We start from the raw sequence: 14788 nt of genomic DNA on the forward strand, positions 1-14788 counted from the left end.
ACCGGGCGCAACATCTGGGGGTTAGGGTTAGGGGGCGCAAATCCACGGGTTAGGGGGCACAAAATACTTGCCTTGCCCCGGGTGCTGACAACCCATGCTATGCCACTGGGAGGGTTTTCAGTAGTGGTGTCAGCCAGCCTGACTGATTATGTGTTGTGAGTTGACGATTTGCATAGTTGGCCATATTGATGACCCCCACCCCCACCCCCTTAGCAGGCCAGTGCTAAAAGCTCTCCAGTAAAATGGTTTCTGTACGCCACCACAGCAGCAAGAGTACTCTACGCACAAAAATGGAAAACATCAGAAATCCCAACAAAGGAGGAATGAGTACTCGAGAGGAATGAGGCACACAGAAATGGCGGAACTCATGGTTTAAATAAGAAATCAGAAAGATGAAATATCTTTGGAAGAACGGAGACTCTTTTCAGTCTAGATAAGCCCACAATACAGCCAAATAAAAGTTCAAACAGGTTTTGACTTACGAGCAATGGAAAGAAAATAGAAAAACATTGTAATAGAGGTTTTAGGTCAGGGGCCAGCAAACTTTTTCAGCAGGGGGCCGGTCCACTGTTCCTCAGACCTTGTGGAGGGCCAGACTATATATATTTTTTTTTGGGGGGGGGGAATGAACAAATTCCTATGCCCCACAAATAACCCAGAGATGCATTTTAAATAAAAGCACACATTCTGCTCATGTAAAAACACCAGGCAGACCCCACAAATAACCCAGAGATGCATTTTAAAAAAGAAGGACACATCCTACTCATGTAAAAACACCCTGATTCCTGGACCGTCTGCGGGCCGGATTTAGAAGGCGATTGGGTCGGATCCGGCCCCCGGGCCTTGGTTTGCCTACCCATGGTTTAGGTGGATAGGTAAGGTTAAGAAGTTGGACTGGCAGCAGGCAGGAGAGAGAACGAGACCCTCATGGATGTAAGGATGAGAAGTCACCAAGATAAATAGATTTTGATGTACAGTGGTGCCGCACAAGACGAAATTAATTCGTTCCGCAAGTTTTTTCTTCTTGCGAGTTTTTCTTCTTGCGAAGCACGGTTTCCCATAGGAATGCATTGAAAATCAATCAATGTGTTGCTATGGAGACCGTCCGGGGACAGAGGGGAAGCGCCGCGCGCCTTCCCCTCTGTCCCCGGACCTGTTTTAAAGCAAGGGAAGGGGCAGCAGGGAGAATCGCTTCTCCCCGTCGCCGCCCCTTGGTTCAAAACAGGTCCCCGGAGATTGCAGGGCTGGCAACGGGGAGAAGCAATCTTCTCCCCGCCGTCCCTTGCTTCAAAAGAGGTCCGGGGACAGCGGGGGAGACGCGCTGCGCTTCCCCGCTATCCCCGGAGCTTGCGGGGCAAGCTTCGTTTTGTGAAGCAAGCCCATAGGGAAATGCGTCTTGTGAAGCGGCTAAGAAAACGAAAAACTCCTTCGTCTAGTGAGTTTTTCGTCTTCCGAGGCGTTCGTCTTGCGGGGCACCACTGTAAATTGTATGTTACGCGATCTGAATGTAAGTCAATGTGGAAAAAAAACATATTTTCAAAGAAAAGAACAAGCTCTCCAGTAGTACAGGGGCTTTTCTGGGCACTTAGACATGAGATTTGTAAGGGCAGCTCGACAGGAATGCCGAGTGTCAAACTGCTACCTTTTGGAAGATTTGCACCTGCAATTTAACTACCAGTGGCTTTTCCCTTAATGTACTTTAAAAATACTTTTGATTAAAAGCCTAGCTAGAGAGAGAAGCAAGTGTAAGGCCTGCCAAACCTTTGATCAACCCTGTTAATTTATCAAGCCCAGAAAGTGTGGCTTTGCCATTTAAGCATTGCTAGCAACGCACAGCGTAAGAAGAAAACCGATAGCTGAACTCCCTCCAGCTTTTGTGACTCAAGGAGCTAATGGAATTATTTTCTTGGGTTGTCGATAAGATGCGACTGTGATTGATGGCGCATGCTGCCGCCTCATTTATAGAGCGCCCCGTATTATCTCTGAGGGTTATGCACACTGGATTAGGCAGCTTTAATTCCCGATGGATTAATCATAGATAAATGTTCCCTTTTGGGTTTTATGCATGCAGTAACAAGCTCAGACTAGAAGTACATGCAGAGCATAAGTTTTCAGTAAATGATAATGGGGGATGTAATCCACTGGGAGCAGTCAAATACAACATTCCTTGTTTTCCTAGAGTGGACATGCAAGGGGATGTTTGGTCCAGCCAATCGAAGCTTCCTGTTTCCTCCTGGGCTGGAGCATCCTTCCTTGCATGTGACTAGAAGTGGGCGTGACCTTACCTGTCCAGGTAACAAAAAGGACGAGTCACGCAGCACTCTCTCTCTTTTTGACTTCCTTATTCGTTGGACCAGCTTTTTAGCTAAGGATTTCTATGCTAGCTTTCAGCTAGCATAAGCACTTGGATTATACCCCCATATGGGGTAGATCCACATGTACATATTTGTAACTAAGTCTGCCTTCAGGGATCCAACTGTGAACTGATGTGAGTAAACTTCTTTTATTGACTTTAGGTAAGATTGTTTGCAGTGATAGTTTTAGCTATAGTATGAGAGGGAAAAGTATACTACAGTGGTGTGTGTGTGTATGAGTGTATGTATGTGTTTTCTTTAAATAGGGGGGGGGGAGAGAAAAAGAGAGAAGGAAGAGGAGACAAGGGAAGAAGAGGAGGGGGTGGGAGAGGTAACTATAGCAGTGGCAGTGGTGTGGGGAAAAGTTTGTTTTAAAGGAGGGAGTTTAGGTAAGATTGTTGTGTCTTTATTCTTTTATGAGGGATTAAAGGAAATTTACCAGGAACTATACAATTCAATCTGAGACAGACTGAATTGTATAATAGTGAGAGGCTTACACAAGCCTGCAACCAGCTATCTGCTGTGCATGTAAAGGGGAATGTAAACTCTGCTAAATAAAGGAACTTGCTAGCACAAGTTAGGAAGGATATTAATAAACAATATATCTTCTCCTGCCACCCTGAACATTCGCACAGATAATTTGGTCCACCCGCTTTATTAGGTTAAAGTGTAAAGCATGGGTGGACTTCAGTTGCACAGTGAGGATTTAATATTTGGCCAATGAGTATGAGTTGAGATGAGAGAGAGAAAATATTCTCTGGAGAGAATAACAAACAAAATGGCATTTGCTGAGTTTGAATATCTGCATCCTGTTTCAGCCTAATTGAATATAGTCTCCTTCAGAGAATTACTCTGAAGGCACGTTGCAATTTTCTGATTTGTATGATCTGCGAGCCTTCCACTGAAAGACAGATAATGGCCTTTGCTTGCTTATCTTGCTTATCCCATTGTTCACAATTAGCAGCTGGGCATGGGTCAGCAATAGCTCTGCCACAAATCTTCCTTACCAAGGAGATTCTATAATTTGAACTTCCACAGTTGAAAATTTTGCTCGTTCAACTTGCAGATTATTTTATTTGCATACATTCTAGCCATTTTGTTTGTCGTTCTCTTCAGAGAATATATCTGCTATTTCTTTCATCTCCACTCATCCTGCAAACAGTACCTGCATAAATAAAGCCTTTGAACTCCAGAAACTGTAAGTCACTATTCCAATCTATTTCACCTAAACAGCAAGTTCTGCTAACAGCAGTGTGCTAACTCCAAGTGTTTTATATAGAAGCACAGTTGGTATTTCCACCTATCCTATAACCATCTTGGGAGGAGTGGTGCTTATTATTGATTAAAGTTGGAGTCTTGACAAATTACTTTCCCCAGTGAATTGGAAACCATCAGTCAGTCACTTGCCCTTGAGAAAGCTTCATCTTTTAGTCTTTAGTTATTATAAGACCACTTCCGAATGATGTTTTATTAAGCATTCATTCTGATTTGTTCATGACATTGGACCAAGCAAACGTTGCCCCACACTTTCCAGTACATTTCCCTGTGACTTTGCTTTGTGCAAAGATTCCAGTGTTGGAGGGGAGAGAGGAGTGAGGTTGTTGCAGTAGAGCACTTCCATTTAAACAGCTGGCATGGAACAGGAATCCCAACAAACAGAAGAGGCATCTAGCTAATTTGGTATTTGTGCTAGTTTGCCACCAACTTTATATAGAACTTGAAAGCCTCGTTATCACTCCATTCCCTGTCCAGAGCAAGGAGGGTTCCTCAGTTACTTTGGCGCTCTTGCAGGTGACGTCATTGCTCTGTATTTTTTAAAAAAAGCCATGGACCCTTGTTCATCCTCCTTTATAGCATGGCTTGTACCGTTAACAAGACGTCTGTACTGTATCATGATTACTGTTAATGGTGGTGTTAAGGGCTGAGATGGTTTTGTCGCTTATCAGAAATAACAGCCTAAAATAATTGGGTGCTAACAGTCCTTTAGCAGATGCTTTAAATTAGCACTTCTCCTTTGCAGGTTGTTCACATTTCCTGTTAAGGTGTTTCTCTCCCCCCCCCTTTTTTAAATGCCACTTTTGATCATGCGTTAGTTTTATGAGGTGAAAATTACCCGCTCCATAAACATTTCTCTTTCAATACATGCTTTTGCCGCCTAATGAAAAGCACTTATGAGTAAGCACTGTCGTGGGGGAGATGAGATCTCAAGTTCTCACTATTATGTTGGGGATCTTAAGAATTCATTATGTGTGCAGAGGGGGAAGCATTTCGGAGCTGAAACAACTACAGACATTATAAACACCCCCCTCCCTCAAAAATGCATGCTACTATATAATGCTTTTAAACTGTGTGATGCAGCAGCAAAAAAGCTAATGGTATTCTAGACAGCATCAACAGAATTCTAGTGTCCAGATCAAGGGAAGTAATGTTGTTGTTGTTAGTCGTTTAGTCGTGAACGACTCTTTGTGACCCCCTGGACCAGAGCACGCCAGGCACTCCTGCCTCCCGCAGTTTGGTCAAACTCATGCTGGTAGCTTTGAGAACACTGTCCAGTCATCTCGTCCTCTGTCGTCCCCTTCTCCTTGTGCCCTCCATCTTTCCCCACATCAAGGTCTTTTCCAGGAAGTCTTCTCTTCTCATGAGGTGGCCAAAGTCTTGGAGCCTCAGCTTCAGGATCTGTCCTTCCAGTGAGCACTCAGGGCTGATTTCCTTCAGAATGGAGAGGTTTGATCTTCTTGCAGTCCATGGGACTCTCAAGAGTTTCCTCCAGCACCAGAATTCAAAAGCATCAATTCTTCGGTGATCAGCCTTCTTTATGGTCCAGCTCTCACTTCCATACATCACTACTGGGAAAACCATAGTTTTCCCTATACTGGCCTTTGTTGCCAAGGTGATGTCTCTGCTTTTTAAGATGCTGTTTAGGTTTGTCATTGCTTTTCTCCCAAGAAGCAGGCGTCTTTTAATTTCGCGACTGCTGTCACCATAAGGGAAGTAATAGTACCACTCTATTCAGCCTTGGCCAGACCACACCTGGAATACTGTGTCCAGTTCTGGGCACCACAGTTTAAGAAGGATGTTGATAAGCTGGAAGGTGTGCAGAGGAGTGAGACTGAGATGATCAAGGGTCTGGAAACCAAGCCTTATGAGGAACAGTTGAAGGAGCTGGGTATGTTTAGTCTGAGAAAGAGGAGACTGAAAGGAGATATGAGAGCCATCTATTGATATCTAAAGTGCTGTCACAGGGAAGATGGAGCAAGCTTGTTTTCACCTGCTCTGGAGGGTAGGACTCGAACCCATGGCTTCAAGTTACGAGGAAGGAGATTCCAACTAAAGATCAGGAAGAACGTCCTGACAGAAAGAGCTGTTCATCAGTGGAACGGATGCCCTCTGGAGGTGGTGGACTGTCCTTCATGGGGGGCTTTTAAGCAGAGGTTGGATGGCCCCCTGGATGCTTTAGCTGAGATTCCTGCATTGCAGGGGGTTGGATCAGGCATGGCCAAACTTGGCCCTCCAGCTGTTTTGGAACTACAGTTCCCATCATCCCTGACCACTGGTCCTGTTACTTAGGGATGGTGGGAGTTGTAGTCCCAAAACAGCTGGAGTGCCAAGTTTGGCCATGCCTAGACTACATGAATCCTGGGGTAACTTCCAAATCTACAATTCTACAGTGGTCAATTCTGTGTCCAGAGCAGCTGTTTACCAGGCTGAGACCCTCCCTGCCCGCGGACTGTCTCGCCAGAGTGGTGCATGCTCTGGTTATCTCCCACTTGGACTACTGCAATGTGCTCTATGTGGGGCTACCTTTGAAGGTGACCCAGAAACTACAACTAATCCAGAATGCGGCAGCTAGACTAGTGACTGGGAGTGGCCACCGGGACCATTTAACACCGGTCCTGAAAGTCCTACATTGGCTCCCAGTATGTTTCCAAGCACAATTCAAAGTGTTGGTGTTGACTTTTAAAGCCCTAAACGGCCTTGGTCCAGTATACCTGAAGGAACGTCTCCACCACCATTGTTTAGCCCGGACAATGAGGTCCAGCGCCGAGGGCCTTCTGGCGGTTCCCTCATTGTGAGAAGCCAAGTTACAGGGAACCAGGTGGAGGGCCTTCTCAGTGGTGGTACCCTCCCTGTGGAAAGCCCTCCCATCAGGTGTCAAAGAAATAAGCAGCTATCCTATTTTTAAAAGACATCTGAAGGCAGTCCTGTTTAGGGAAGTTTTTAATATTTAATGCTGTATTTTTTTAAACACTCGGTTAGGAGCCACCCAGAGTGGCTGGGGAAACTCAGCCAGATGGGTGGGGTATAAATAAATTATTATTATTATTATTATTATTATTATTATTATTATTATTATTGGAAAATCAGTGGTTAAGGTCAAGCACACGGTGTGGATTCAAGCAGCAAGGAGATTGTTCAAAGCAGAGCTGACTTACTTGGACTCAGGGGAGAACTTTGTTAATATGGCACCCTGAGCAAGGACAAAACTTTCCCCTCCCCAGATATTTATTATAATTTTCACAATAATTCATTTTGGTCCAGTTGCTTTTTATGGATCTTTTCAGTAGTTACCTGTATAGATATAGGTTATTCTTATTCTTGTATAAATATAGGTGGTTGTTGTTTTTTTGTGCCCCCTCGATTTGGTGCCTTGTGTGGGGAAGAACTGCTTACACTGCCCTAACTCTGGACTGTCTTCATCCCTGCGGCCAGTTTCATAACAAGCTTGTTAGTCTTCGTTGTAAGGAATATTCCCTGGGCAATTGCTATGTAAACTGATAGCATCTGCTGCCTCAGTGAGTGCGGGAGAATGAAAAGCACTTTCTCTTCTCCATTTAGTCGCTGTTCTCGTTCTGGTGTTTTCCATTCGCCGGCGTTTATGAAGCGTGCCGCCGTCCTAACGCTCGTCGCAATAAAAGATGCGCCTGAGCATCCTAGTTGCAAGGGATGCGTAAAAAATAAGCAGCGTCCGGGCCTTTTTGTTTTGGTTCTGTCTAGGGGGAAAGGTGTGCCAGGGCAGAATGCGACAGAGGCGTACAGAATTATTCAGGGCCTGGGAAAAGTGGATAGGAATAATAGTAGAACTCAGGGAGACTGAGCTGAGCTGGGTGTCAGAAAATGAAAAACAGGCAAAAGAAAGTACTCTCGCCAGAGTGGTGCATGTTCTGGTGATCTCCTGCTTGGACTACTGCAATGCGCTCTATGTGGGGCTACCTTTGAAGGTGACCCGGAAACTACAACTAATCCAGAATGCGGCAGCTAGACTGGTGACTGGGAGCGGCCGCCGAGACCACATAACACCAGTCTTGAAAGACCTACACTGGCTCCCAGTATGTTTCCAAGCAAAATTCAAGGTGTTGGTGCTGACCTTTCAAGCCCTAAACGGCCTCGGTCCAGTAGACCTGAAGGAGCGTCTCCACCCCCATCGTCCAGCCCGGACACCTGGGTCCATCTCCCGAGGGCCTTCTGGCGGTTCCCTCCATGTGAGAAGCCAAGTTACAGGGAACCAGGCAGAGGGCCTTCTCGGTGGTGGCGCCCTCCCTGTGGAACACCCTCCCACTAGATGTCAAAGAGAACAACAACTACCAGACTTTTAGAAGACATCTGAAGGCAGCCCTCTTTAGGGAAGCTTTTAATGTTTGATGCATTACGGTATTTTAATATTTTTTTGGAAGGCGCCCAGAGTGGCTGGGGAAGCCCAGACAGATGGGTGGAGTATAAATAATGAATTATTATTATTATTATTATTATTATTATTATTATTATTATTATTCTGCTGGCATCCGTCTGTCTTGAGCGTCGATGGAGTTCTCCTCCAGGGCTGAAGTCAAACAGCTGTTTTAGCAGCACTGAAGTGACCTCCCCGGGCAGGAGTTGCCGGAAGGAGGCATACAAGGTGCGATCCAACCATCTTACGGACTCCACTCCAGATTTGTGTACGGTTTCCTCCTTGGCCCTTTCTTCTCCCAAAGATATCCCACAAGGCAGCGGAGGTTTAGGGTCAGGGTTTTCTTCTGCCAACCCTCGGGGTCATTATTTTCTTTTTTTGGCTCCTGTCGTTGTTTAAAACCCAACCGGGACACATTTGCCAAGCCCTGCAAAGCTGGAAGAGGTTTGTCAGTGAGAATTTGCGAACAGCGGACAGGCAGGCAATTGGATTTCTCTTTTGCTTTCGACGCCTCTTTTGCGAAACCTGCTGGCTTCCCTCAGAATTCCTACAGGTGCATTCCTCCCAAATTGGCTCCAGTTATTCCTTCAGGCGAAAAGCTCCTATTTTGAATCATTCTCCATCTCTTTCTCCCCACCCCAATAAAACAAAAATCCCTCTGCCTTTAATCCGTGGCTGGAGGAAAGACTATATACCCAGACGACTCAAGGGGATGTATGCGCGACGTTGTTCCATTGGCACAAAATACGACAGGCTTATTTCTTTTACCCTGATATTGCCTATGGTTCTGAAACCCTACCAGGCCCAAGGCAGTTTACAAAGAAAAGAAAGAAAGAAAGAAAGAAAGAAAGAAAGAAAGGCAATTTTTTTTATTCCTTTTTTTCGTCCACATAACTACGCAACTAACAAAAGATCATCACAACATATTGGTCGTCACAAGCTCCTGCAAGAATGAAACTTTAACGGTATTGACACAGTTCAGTAGATCATTCCACAAGCACAATACAGACTGCAGAGGTGATCTTTCATTGTCTTCTGTTTTTTACGTAGTCTAGAAATGGTTGGCAACTGTTGTGAAAGGAAAAGTGATTTGACTTCCCTTGAGCAGCTCTAATCTGATTAGTTAATTTTTCTGCTAAGGCAGTTTTATTGTATTTTTAATATTTTGTTGGAAGCTGCCCAGGGTGGTTGGAGAAACTCAGCCAGATGGGTGAGGTATTAAAAATTATTATTATTATCCAAACTCTTATGTCTTGTGTGTCCGAAGTAAGACCCTTGTCCCTCCGCCAGGATTGAGTGATTTCCATCCCAGCAGCTACAAATGAAAACCTTAATAGGTCTTTATGTGTAATCCATCTTGGAGGTTTTTCTTCCCATAACCCGAGCAATGCTGGCACGATAACATTTGTCCTGGAAACGAGGCTTATTTCTCTGAAAACCATAGTTGAAATTTGACTACAACTCAATCACATACGAAAATGAGACGTTTGATCCACACATACCCTCCAGCAGTTGAGATCTATATTATTATGCGACAATCTTAAAGGCATCCATGAAGAAGTTTAACGAGTTTTCCATCATTTTAGCCAGCACCAATATTAAAGGTCCTTTTTTCCCCATAGAACGTTTCGCCGTTCATGAGTAATTTCAACTTCTGAGTCCGTCCCCCATAATCTCCCTGCGGACCTAACTTACAGAATAAGAGAACAAGAAGAACATACAGTGGTACCTCGGGTTAAGAACTTAATTCGTTCTGGAGGTCCATTTTTAACCTGAAACTGTTCTTAACCTGAAGCACCACTTTAGCTAATGGGGCCTCCTGCTGCTGCCACGCAATTTCTGTTCTCATCCTGAAGCAAAGTTCTTAACCTGAGGTACTATTTCTGAGTTAGCGGAGTCTGTAACCTGAAGCGTATGTGACCCGAGGTACCACTGTAGATTGGAAAATGTTTATTGAATATACGGGGGATAATAGTGTACACTTGAAAACATGGGCAGCCTTAAGATAAATTCAGCAGTGTAAATAAGTGTTGATGGATGTAATAATGGAATACGGAATGGCTTAGTTTATATAAAATATGCAGGGATTTATGCTATGTAAAATGAACCATGGAAAGAGAAGAAGAGAAATCATTGATATTTTAAGGTTTTTTATATGAATCCAGTGGTACCTTGGTTCTCAAACAACTTGGAACCCAAACACTGCAACCCCGGAAGTAAGTGTTACGGTTTGCAAACTTTTTTCAGGAGCCGAATGTGCTCTTTTTTTGAGTGTTACGCTGAGATCTGTCTGTTTTTGCTATTTATTTTGCGTTTTTGTTTTTGCGGCTCTTGTTTTCGTGACTGTGGAACCCAGTTCAGCTTCTGATGGATTGATTGTGTGACTGCAGTACATTATCTATTGCTTCCATTTTATGGATCGATGGTCTCGTTAGAGAGTAAAATTCATGTTGAGTTGCTGTTCTAGGGGTTGTTTTTAAAAATCTGGAACGGATTAATCCGTTTTGCATGACTTTCTATGGGAAAGCGCGCCTTGGTTTTGGAACGCTTTGGTTTTGGAACGGACTTTCGGAACGGATTAAGTTTGAGAACCAAGGTGCCACTGTATTCTAAACTGTAAAACAGAAAATTTAATAATAATTATATAAAAAAATAAAGAAATTAAACGGCAGCTCTTGGGCACGATATCACCCAGGAGATGAATGCAGTCTCCTCTGATATCCGAACTTTCCGCTATCCAGCTCCCCTTGTTGGTGGGAAAACTTAAATACCAGGAAAGGAATGAGCTTTTTCTTTCGGCATTCCCTTGGGGAATGAGGCGACTTGTGTCGCAATGCTTTGGCGCCTAATGGAGTTGTTTTCGTCTAAGAAGGCTTTCCCGAAGGTCCCCGTCCTCGGTGTAACATTAATTGCACATTTGTAGGAACGGTTTTATTTATTTTTAGAACTTTTGGGGAGGCAGTTTCATATCTCATTTTTTATTGCCGTACACAGCTTCGAGGACTTCAAGGCGGCCAAGCGGTTTATAAATGTGTAGTATAAGTAAGACAAATAAATAAATTTCAAAAGTGGCGCTTGGGAAGCAGGATGCTTTTGCCCAGGTTCATCAATGCATAGCTGTCAACTTACAGTTTGAAAATAAGGGACCAGCAGCCTCAAAAATAAGGGACCCGCAGCCAAAATAAGGGATTTTAGTCAACCAGCTGAAATACGAAGTTAAAAGGGACCAGATAATTTTGGAGAGCAGCTCCGGTTTTTAGCCCTTCGTTTCCAGAGGTTGCTGCTCAAGACACCAGCTGATGAAACACTGCAATTAAATAACTACAAGCAGCAACCACTTTTTGCACAAAACAAAGTCCAAGCTACGAAGATGCTGCTGCTGTTCTGTATCTTTTCTCTCGTGCTCCATCTGCAGCTCTCAGTTCCATCAGGCAGGGCGTAAACCCGCAGATCAGACCATCTATGCTAGTCTACCACTACAAATCTATGGGAGAAGTGCTTGTGGTCCTTCCTCCACTTTCCCCCAATATGGTTAGCCCTTGGAACACCTGCCCACGCCTCCTCTCTCTGAACTGCTTTCTCGCTCTCCTCTCAAGGCTCCTCAGTCCCAGCAGGGAGGGGATCCCGGGGGCCAAGGCTGGTGAGAGGAGGCTGCAGGGGGCCGGGCTGAATCATAGAATCATAGAGTTGGAAGAGACCACAAGGGCCATTGAGTCCAACCCCCTGCCAAGCAGGAAACACCATCAGAGCACTCCTGACATATGGTTGTCAAGCCTCTGCTTAAAGACCCCCAAAGTAGGAGACTCCACCACACTCCTTGGCAGCAAATTCCACTGTCAAACAGCTCTTACTGTCAGGAAGTTCTTCCTAATGTTTAGGTGGAATCTTCTTTCTTGTAGTTTGGATCCATTGCTCCGTGTCCGCTTCTCTGGAGCAGCAGAAAACAACCTTTCTCCCTCCTCTATGTGACATCCTTTTATATATTTGAACATGGCTATCATATCACCCCTTAACCTCCTCTTCTCCAGGCTAAACATGCCCAGCTCCCTTAGCCGTTCCTCATAAGGCATCGTTTCCAGGCCTTTGACCATTTTGGTTGCCCTCCTCTGGACACGTTCCAGTTTGTCAGTGTCCTTCTTGAACTGTGGTGCCCAGAACTGGACACAGTACTCCAGGTGAGGTCTGACCAGAGCAGAATACAGTGGCACTATTAATTCCCTGAGCAGCCAAGCAACACAGTTGGAGCCTCCCTCCTCCCTGGCCTGCAGGGAGGGAGGGATGGAGAGGAGCTGCTTCCTTTGAAACCCGGGAAATTTAAGGGACATCATCAATAAGGGACAGCAGCGGGACACGGAGCTGGCATAAGGGAGTTTCCCACCAAATAGGTGACGGCTGACAGCTATGCATCAATGGTCCATCAGGTTCCAACAACAGATACTGGGGTTCTGTACAAAGTAGGGGAAGGAAAACCCCCAAACCCTCAAAGAAACAGTATTTTTTTTGTTAAGAAATGTAAAAGGGATTAGGGCAAAATTAATACCAATACCACATAACAATTATATTAAAGTTGCCTAAGAATTTCCATTTGTTGGAATACAGACTTTGCAATCAGGGTGGATATGATCACATCAGTGAGACTTGATTTACATCGTATTTTTTTTACAGAAAGGCGCATTCTTGCTGGTATAATCTTAATATTTTCAAATGAATACAGATGAAGCTTTTGTTTTTGGAATAATAAATTTTCAGAGTAGCTTTTACATTTATATCAAAAATTACTGATTTGGTTATACTATTAGAAAAACATAAACAGATAATTATGAAATTATTGTGAAGTTTAAGAAGTTAACTGTTTATATTTGGACAACTTTTCTGCTGTCCTTTATTGGAAGGAGAAAAATGATCATTTCCTTAATAACAATTTAAACAATTTATTTAACTAAAACAATAACATTATAGCATATGTATCCATGTTTTTTAACTGACTTGGTGAAACGGTGGTGGTTTTTTTGTTTTAAACAGACTGAGTTTTAGCACACATGAAAAACTTAAACAGATCCTTATTTCTTGCTGAATAGCCTTTGGACTATAATGTAACTTAAATAGAAAACTAACTTTAGAAAGATTTTTCCTCCAAAGGCATTTTATTTTAAAAATCCAATTTAAATAAAAAAAAACTGATTTAAATTTAAAAAAATCAGATTCTTTTATTTTTTGTTAAAAAAAAGATCATAGATTTTTATCCACCCTGTTTGCAACTATTTATTTATTTTTATTCCATGACCACGACGTCTAAGGGGTGCACCTGAGGGGCAAATAAATCTGGGGTCTTCTCCAGACTCCCTGTTTGGTGAAGAAACTGCAAGCGATTATGGGGTCGGTTCTCCCATTGCTACTTCCAGCTGAGTTTCCCCCCGTTATTGGCGCCTATAGAAAACACTCCCAAATTAAAGGAAGTGAACACACAGAGACAGAGTTGGGAATCTTTCAGTATGCATTTGCGTTATCTTTTGAGGTGTTTTAATTAGACCCTTAGATTAGTCAGCTAGCTGGATTTATTGGATCAGAAACCTGCAAATAAACTGACAAGGTGTATCTATTTAATTGGGCCATGTGTGTTTTTAAAACCGAAAGACATTTTTAATATCAGTGCTTAGAAACGCCGCAGATGTCTGGCACCATCTAAGAAAAGTCATTTTGCTTCTCTCTCGCAAAGCAGAGTTTTAAAGGAAGCAGAACTGCTTGCCCAACCCATAGTAGTTTTTTTTTTAGTTTTTTTTAATGACCAACCAATTTAATGGACATATTAAATTCGTGTCTGAACCAATTAGGACCAAAGCCATTAATTGGCAAGATGCATTAATTGGCACATGCATTAACTGTTCTAACAAATTAATCACAAATGTTCAGAGTCCCCTTCACTCACCCAATGAAACTGTCACTGAGAATGCCTGTTCAGACATCTTCCAGTCTCTCTCTCTCTCTCTCTCTCTCTCTCTCTCTCTCTCTCTCTCTCGATAGCACGCAGTGTGTTTAAAATTACTCTTATTATTTTGTGGCGATGTTCTTTTGCTGACTCCCCCCTCCTCCATATTTTCTGGGCATGCACGGTTACAAATCAGTTTTGGGGAAAAGATACTGTTTTTGGGAGACAGGGAGCGGGCGTGTGTGGAGGACTTCCTGGTCCTGAATGGGGTAACTGTGCCCCTGAAGGACCAGGTGTGCAGCCTGGGAGTCATTCTGGACGCACAGCTGTCCATGGAGGTGACGGTCAATTCTGTGTCCAGGGCAGATGTCTACCAACTCCATCTGATACGCAGGCTGAGACCCTACCTGCCCGCGGACTGTCTCGCCAGAGTAGTGCATGCTCTGGTTATCTCTCGCTTGGACTACTGCAATGTGCTCTACGTGGGGCTACCTTTGAAGGTGACCCGGAAACTACAACTAATCCAGAATACAGCAGCTAGATTGGTGACTGGGAACGGCTGCCGAGACCATATAACACCGGTCTTGAAAGACCTACATTCGCTCCCAGTACGTTTCCAAGCACAATTCAAAGTGTTGGTGCTGACCTTGAAAGCCCAAAACGGCCTCGGTCCAGTATACCTGAAGGAGCGTCTCCACCCCCATCGTTCAACCCGGACACTGAGGTCCAGCGCTGAGGGAATAGCTGCCAACTTTCCCCTTATCTTGTGAGGAATCCTATTCGGAACAAGGGAATTTCCCTTAAAAAAATGGAAACGTTGACAGCTATGGCTGAGGGCCTTCT

The 14788-nt window shown here is 44.0% G+C and overlaps 2 protein-coding genes across 4 annotated transcripts in view; one reads left to right on the forward strand and one right to left on the reverse strand.

The window, feature by feature from the left end:
* Window positions 1-14788, reverse strand: part of LOC309539925 (kyphoscoliosis peptidase-like) — a 360319-nt gene that overhangs the window by 87145 nt on the left and 258386 nt on the right. The gene's annotated exons all lie outside the window — the stretch shown is intronic.
* SLC4A11 (solute carrier family 4 member 11) overlaps window positions 1-14788 on the forward strand; it is a 251928-nt gene that overhangs the window by 6792 nt on the left and 230348 nt on the right. The window contains exon 1 of one of the 3 annotated variants that reach the window (XM_082236394.1): window positions 3471-3552. The exons of the other annotated variants lie outside the window; for them this stretch is intronic. The gene's annotated coding sequence lies outside the window, so the exon portion shown is untranslated. Of the gene's footprint in view, window positions 1-3470; window positions 3553-14788 lie in introns of those variants that run through there. 3 annotated transcript variants of the gene reach the window in all.

Source organism: Podarcis vaucheri (genome assembly GCF_965113315.1).
Source record: "Podarcis vaucheri genome assembly, chromosome: 9".
NCBI lineage: Eukaryota > Metazoa > Chordata > Lepidosauria > Squamata > Lacertidae > Podarcis > Podarcis vaucheri.